A 7504-nucleotide genomic window follows, 5' to 3' on the forward strand; every position below is an offset into this window, starting at 1 on the left:
AAAGTGAAATTAAAAACAAATTACAATTAAATGAATTTCCTATTTTAACTATCTCTTGTGCCTTTGAGTGATGATAATGGGCTTAGCTTGATTTGGATTTGAGGAAGAATGGATCCGGATGGCCTTGATGGAATTGGGTTGAAGATAGCCTCTGTTGATTGCTCTTGGTCTTGAGAAGAAATTTGTTTGCACTATGGACTCTGGGATCATTCATGTTTAAGTCAACATTTGAGGAAAACGTTGACTCAAACATCTTTATGTGATGGCGTTATGCAGAACGGGTGGTTGCTGTCACTCACATTTGAGTTCACGTTTGAGGTCAAACGTGAGCTCAAACTTGATCCTCCCCAAGGCAATCTTCAGCCAACGTTTGACCTCACGTTTGAGGCAAACATTGGCGCAAACATGGCTCCTTCTCCAGGGTATTCTTAAGCCAACGTTTGACCTCACGTTTGAGGCAAACATTGGCGCAAACGTTGAGCTCATCCCAGGGTATTCCTTAGCCAACGTTTGACCTCACGTTTGAGGCAAACGTTGGTGCAAACGTTGAGCTCCTCCAGGGTGGCTGTGCTGTTATCCACGTTTAAGTTCACGTTTGAGGCAAACGTGAACTCAAACGTGATCTTCTCAATGCTGCCTTTATTTCCATTCCTGCCATCCCCTTTCTTCAACCTTCCTCCAACCCTTTTGGTCACTTCAAAGTGTGCCCAAAATTTCTCTTTTTCTTCTTTTTAGCTTATTTTGTGCTCTTTTGCTTCTTTTTCTTCTTATTTCCTACAAAATTTATAAAATCAAAAGAACAAGGAAATATACCATTTAAGCACAAAAGAATGCAATAATTAAGCACTAATTATCAATTTCTTGTATGAAAAAACATAGAAAAACATGACATGGTGACATGTCATCGCAACAATGTAAGAAGAATAGCAACTCAATGTTCATGGTAAGCTAGTTTTCTAAGCATGTTACAATCACAAAATAAATGTAAATGATTGATACTTCTATCTAGCTCAATTTATGAAATCTTTTTCTTATATTTCTTCCTTGAAACAAGCTTTTGATTTTTTTATTAGCTTCTCCTTTTGGGTGCTTTGCCCCATGAGTTGATAACAAAGCTACGACTCTAAATGCTTTGTTTTCAAGTATTACCACTTGATACACAAGCACCACAAGCATTTAATTAGAGAACTTCATTAAGCTCATTTGTTTCATCTCTTTATTCTCTAATCATTGATGCTCAGAACCTTGAGCTTTGAGGGAGTGCTTTTTGTACTTGAGCCTAGCCTTGACTTCTAAGTGTTTTGTTTTCAAGTATTTTACTTGATACATAAACACCACAAGTACTTAACAATAAAATTGTCATTGGTACTCAGAGCCTTCAGCTTTCTCATTCTTTCCCTTTTTCTTTTCTTGCCTTAATTGTATTTGCTTCTTCAAGGTTTTCATGATTTCAAAATATTTCACAAAGTGTATTAGATGAAAACTTCAATTAAATAAAATCTAATGCAATTGAGCAATAATCAATCATACTAGTTTCCCAATACTTGTATGCACATGCTAAACTCTTCTTTAATTCCTTGTTTGTTTATGATCATGATGCTTTATTGCTTTTGAACTCACAAAACTCAAATTGGTAGTCATAATGCCACAGCAACATGTTACAAATCAAGATTCAAGCTATGCTTTATTCATATACACATGTAAACAGAGAAGATGAAGACAATCATGCAATTCAAAGTGCTAGAAAAAAATGAGAGGAAAAGAAACTTTACAACCTTGTAGTTTATCTTCTCTTATTGTTGTCATTTTCCTCTTATTCTTCTTCTTGCCTTGCCAAATTCAGAATGCTTGCTCATCTTCAAGCAACAATTAGAACAATGGCTATGGGACTATCATGGATCATGAATGTCTTACACAATGAAACATTAGTAGCACATGTGTTTCAAGTAAGCAAAATTAAAGATAACAATCAAGGCACAAGAGGCAGAGACATTTTGATTGCAAACATAAGAAGGTGAGCACAATACATTGCATAAAAGATAAGTGGCACACCAAACTTAGTGTGACACTTTCACTTGAAATTAATGCAAGTATCTAGTAAAGATTGGAAGAAAATTTTGTTGCATAGCAACACCAAACTTAGAATGCAATCATATGTCAATTTATTTGAATAACTAAGCAAATGAAACTGTTATATGTTAAGTACAATCACCAAGCTAAGAATCTGTCATGAATAAGGATCTCTTGCTGATGTACTAACAAAGACAGTTAATAAGTAAACTAGAGGAAAGTATTTAAAAACAGAAAAATAACTAAATCATGTAAAATGAAAAAGTGTTAAATCAAAAGATAAAAATAAAACTGCAGAGGCATTGTGATTATACAAACAAGTGGTGCTGCTGGATGACTTGCATAGAAAATTAAGTGGCACACCAAACTTAGAATCTTAGTGTGACACTTTCATTTTTGATTTGATGCAATCATCCAAAAAGATTGAAAACAATTTGTTGCAAGGTAACACCAAACTTAGAATGTAACCATATGCCAATTTATTGAAATTTAAACAAAGCAAAGAGAGAAAATAAACCAAGCAGATGAAAGAAATGTTACCTACGGTTGACATATTCTTCACTTTCTTCCTCTTCTTCCAGTTTGTTAAGAGGCATGACCTCAAGGGGGGAGATGATTCAGCTATTGTCCCTTGTCTTGGCCTTTCCGCAGCAAGCTTCCTTTTGTAAATATCTTGATTGAGCTTGCTTGCTGGATTAGGGATAGAATTGGTGCTCTTGCTAGTTGCCTTCACTTCCTTGAATCCAAGTCTTGGTGGTTGTGTGATTGTTGGAGTGTTCTCTTCATCAAGAGCTTTTTAAATTGATGGTTCAGTGGGCTCTTCCTTCTTGTAAATTTCTGCTTCAATTGAGTGTGAATTTCCTTGATTGGCTTCCTCCTCTTCTTTTACATCATCTTCCATTAAGTCTTTTGGGAGTGAAGTTTCAGGTTCCTCTATCACCTCAATTAGCTTCTATGAATATGAAGCCACAGGTTCAAACACCTCCACAACCTCCTTTTCCATTGAAATTTCACTTGACATAGAGGCTTCCTCATCTTGCTTTTCCTCTTTCTTCTTTGCACTCAACAATTGAGCTAACATCACCTCCATGTTTTTGAGGGAGTTCTCTTGTTCTTTCCAAACTTTCGTTGTCTTCTCCTCATATCTTTTGAGAATGGACTCAAGCTTTGAGAGCCTTGAGTGGTTCATGGAAATTTGTGTGGGTGGTGAGTTTTGAAAGGGGCTTTCTGTTGAAGCATGGTCAAGTGATGATATCTTTGGATGAATATCATATGGAGCATTAGAATTCTCTTCCCAGCCACCATTAGAATCATGACTTGCATCATTTTGTGGTGGAGGAAAATATCCCATATGGTTTTCTTGCTCATCTTGTGTCTCTGAAGCAAATCTCCATGGATTGGAGTGCTTAGAATTTGTATTTTCTTGGTGATATTCCTAGCCACCATTAGAGATTGATGATGGTGGGTAATATCCCATAAAATTTTGTTTGACCATAAGATGAGTTGAACTCCATTTGTATTTTGTAAAATGCAACATCAATGAAAATTGAAATTCATGTCAAAAAGAAAGAATTTCTTAGTGAGGCAATAGCTTAAACACCTTGCTATCAACTTAAAATAGAGAACAAAAACAAAGAAAATGCTTGATCTAGACTTCTCACCCACTTAATCATTGTTGATCTAATCAATCCCCGACAATGGCGCCAAAAACTTGATGGGTTGGAACCGAAATTCCAACACCTAAAACTCACCGGCAAATGTACCAGGTCGCATCAAGTAGTAAAACTCACTTAGAGTGAGGTCGATCCCACAGGGATTGATGGATCAAGCAACTTTAGTGGGTGATTAGTTTAGTCAAGCTAACATTGAAGTGAAATTAGATGAAATGTAGCCAACAGAAAGTAAATAGCAAGGAAAATTAAAGTGCAGAAAGTAAAGTGACTAAAACTTAAAGAACAAGGAATGTAAATTGATAGAATCTTAAATGACAAGAAATGTAAATTCCAGTGAATATAAAGGGGGTTGGGTGCTGGAAATTAAAGGAAGCAATAATTCAAGCAACTGGAAATCTAAATTGCAGGAAGAATAAAAGGATTTTGGGAGCCGGGATTCAAGAAATCAAACATGGAAGTGTAAATAGCAATCAAATAGAGAAGTAAAAAATGCAGCAGATTCAAACAGATTTGGAAAATCACTTGAAAAATCAGAACAGAAAGCAGCTTGGCTCAATTGCAAAATCTAAATGAGAGGTTGAAGATCTCAGGAGCTCAATGAGACTAGAAAACAAGTCTAGATCTCAATCTCTTCCTTGATCCAACAGCAAACAGATTGAATAAGAAATAGAGATGAAAGCAGTAAAGAGAGCTTTGATTCAAATCACAATTCACTGATATTATGCAGACAAGCAAACAGAGAGAATTCTCAAGGTGAGATTGAAACAGAATTTCCTCAATTCTCAACCCAAGATTCAAAACAAAAAAGAAAATTAAGAGAGAGCTCTCTAATCCTAATGCTCCCTAGTGGAGCCAGCCTCCCAATGAAATGGAATTGATGCCTTTATATAGGCTTTACAAAGTGAAAATGAAAATGAAAGTGAAATTAAAAACAAATTACAATTAAATGAATTTCCTAGTTTAACTACTCTTGTGCCTTTAAGTGATGATAATGGGCTTAGCTTGCTTTGGATTTGAGGAAGAATGGATCCGGATGGCCTTGATGAAATTGGGTTGAAGATAGCCTCTATTGATTGCTCTTGGTCTTGAGAAGAAATCCGTTTGCACTATGGACTTTGGGATCATTCACGTTTGAGTCAACGTTTGAGGCAAACATTGACTCAAACGTCTTCGTGTGATGGCGTTATGCAGAACGGGTGGTTGCTGTCACTCACGTTTGAGGTCAAATGTGAGCTCAAACGTGATCCTCCCCAAGGCAATCTTCAGCCAACGTTTGACCTCACGTTTGAGGCAAACGTTGGCGCAAACGTGGCTCCTCCTCCAGGGTATTCTTAAGCCAACGTTTGACCTCACGTTTGAGGCAAACGTTGGTGCAAACATTGAGCTCATCCCAGGGTATCCCTTAGCCAACGTTTGACCTCACGTTTGAGGCAAACGTTGGCGCAAACATTGAGCTCCTCCAAGGTAGCTGTGCTGTTATCCACGTGTGAGTTCACGTTTGAGGCAAACGTGAACTCAAACGTGATCTTCTCAATGCTTCCTTTATTTCCATTCCTGCCATCCCCTTTCTTCAACCTTCCTCCAAGCCTTTTGGTCACTTCAAAGTGTTCCCCAAATTTCTCTTTTTCTTCTTTTTAGCTTATTTTGTGTTCTTTTGCTTCTTTTTCTTCTTATTTCCTACAAAATTTATAAAATCAAAAGAACAAGGAAATATACCATTTAAGCACAAAAGAATGCAATAATTAAGCATTAATTATCAATTTCTTGTATGAAAAAGCATAGAAAAACATGACATAGTGACATGTCATCACTCACCTAACATAAGACAATCCATGTAATCATAATATAAAGCCTAACTACCCATTAACTATGTTTTGCCACATATTCATGCATCCTAATTTGAGCACAACTCGTATGCATTGCTATCACCATTTACTTTGGGGCATTTTGTCCCCTTTTTATTATTTGCTCTTTTTCCTCTTTTTTTTATATTTTTCTTTTCTTTTATTTTTCTTAATGCATATGATTAAATTATTGAATGAAATAATATGTGCTCAACTATTGTTTTGCACATTTTCACAAGAATATACAACACCCAATTCTCGAACCAAATGTTTCCAAACCCAAACTTCCCCACACTTAATTCATGAACACTCTCACTAGTCTAAGCTAACCAAGGATTCAAATTAAGGACATTATTGTTTTTCGCTTAGAGTTAGTGATGAGCTAGAGTAAAGAATAAATGGGATAAGTAGGCTCAACATTGGTTTACAAAGGATAATAAAAATGTTAAGGCCATATGGTATGTAAGCTCAGTGAAACAAGGCCTCAATCATATAAGTGCATGCATACATCAAATAATGGAAATATAGAATTAAGCAAGACAAAGATCACAGTTATAGAGAGAACAACACACACCAAAAACAAAGTATTGGTTGATAAGATGCAACCAATCGAATAGGCTCAAAATCTCACTGGTTTTGTGTGTTCGAGCTCTAAACTAAGTTCCAAAATAAATTTCTTCAAGCAAGGTTTAACAAAAATTTTAATTCAAATTAGTGAAATGCTATAAAAAGTTCCTTGAAAAAAGAAAATATTACTTCAACCAAGTAGTGATAAAATATGCACAAAATCAAACAAACATGCAATCAAACATGCAAATGCAACAATGAACTAACAAAAAATATAAAACATTGGTGTTGAGAAGAAAATAACTAACCCACGGAAGTCGGTATCGACCTCCCTACACTTAAAGATTGCACCGTCCTCGGTGCATGCAAAGATGTGCAGGTGGACGGGTGGCTCCAACTGTTGCTTTTTTACAAAGAATGTGCATAGGAACTTGTTTTTCACCCCACGTAAACGTCTTCCGGTTTCCTTCCTGGTGGCCATCCTGAAAGAAGAGAAAAGGGAAGAACAATAACTCAGAAATAAGGATAAGAAAACAAATAAAGTATGGGTGGGTTAATGCCAAAAAATGAGGGTTCCAATTACATGGTAGCTACAACATGCAAGTGAGAAAACAATAGAAGCAAATGGCATATCAATAGTGCAAAAATTGCAACAAAGGGGAAGAGATAGTGGGTAATGAAAGACAATATAAATTCATGTCAATTCAAAAGGAATACAAGTGTCATAAAAATTAGCATTGACTTATAAATAATATCGCCCAATAATATAAAACAAGTTACTAAGCACCAAAATAATGCAAGAAAAGATGCAACAGTTAAATAAGAGCATTTAACACCAATGGAAAAATAATAACCTTAGAGAAGAAAATAAAACATGCACAAGATTAAAATGAAATGAATGAAAATATGCAAAAAAATTAAGTAAAATAGAATGAAAGAGAGAAAGGATGAGAAGTTAAAGAATTGAAGAAGAAGAAACTAAGAAAGGAGGAAGAAAGAAGGAGAAAGGAGAGAAGAAAGAAGTAAGAATTGAAAAACAGGATGCAACGCGCGTGCGCATGTCACGCGTACGCGTGAAAATGGAATTAGCCATGCGACGCATAAGCGTCGCCCACACGTACGCGTGGGTAGCCAAAAATGAACACTGACGCGTGCGCATCGGTCACGCGTACGCGTGACTACTCGAGCGATTCCAGCATAGTGGCAGCCCAACTCTCTGTTCAATTCACTATTAACACCGATTTTCATGCCCACGCGTACGCGTCGCTGACGCTTATGCGTGGATTGGCAAAAACGCAGGGGACGCGTACGCGTGAGGCACGTGTATGCGTGGGGTGGCCTGTGTGACTG

This window comes from Arachis ipaensis, chromosome B3, assembly GCF_059453495.1.
Source record: "Arachis ipaensis isolate K30076 ecotype BB chromosome B3, ASM5945349v1, whole genome shotgun sequence".
Taxonomy (NCBI): Eukaryota; Viridiplantae; Streptophyta; class Magnoliopsida; order Fabales; family Fabaceae; genus Arachis; species Arachis ipaensis.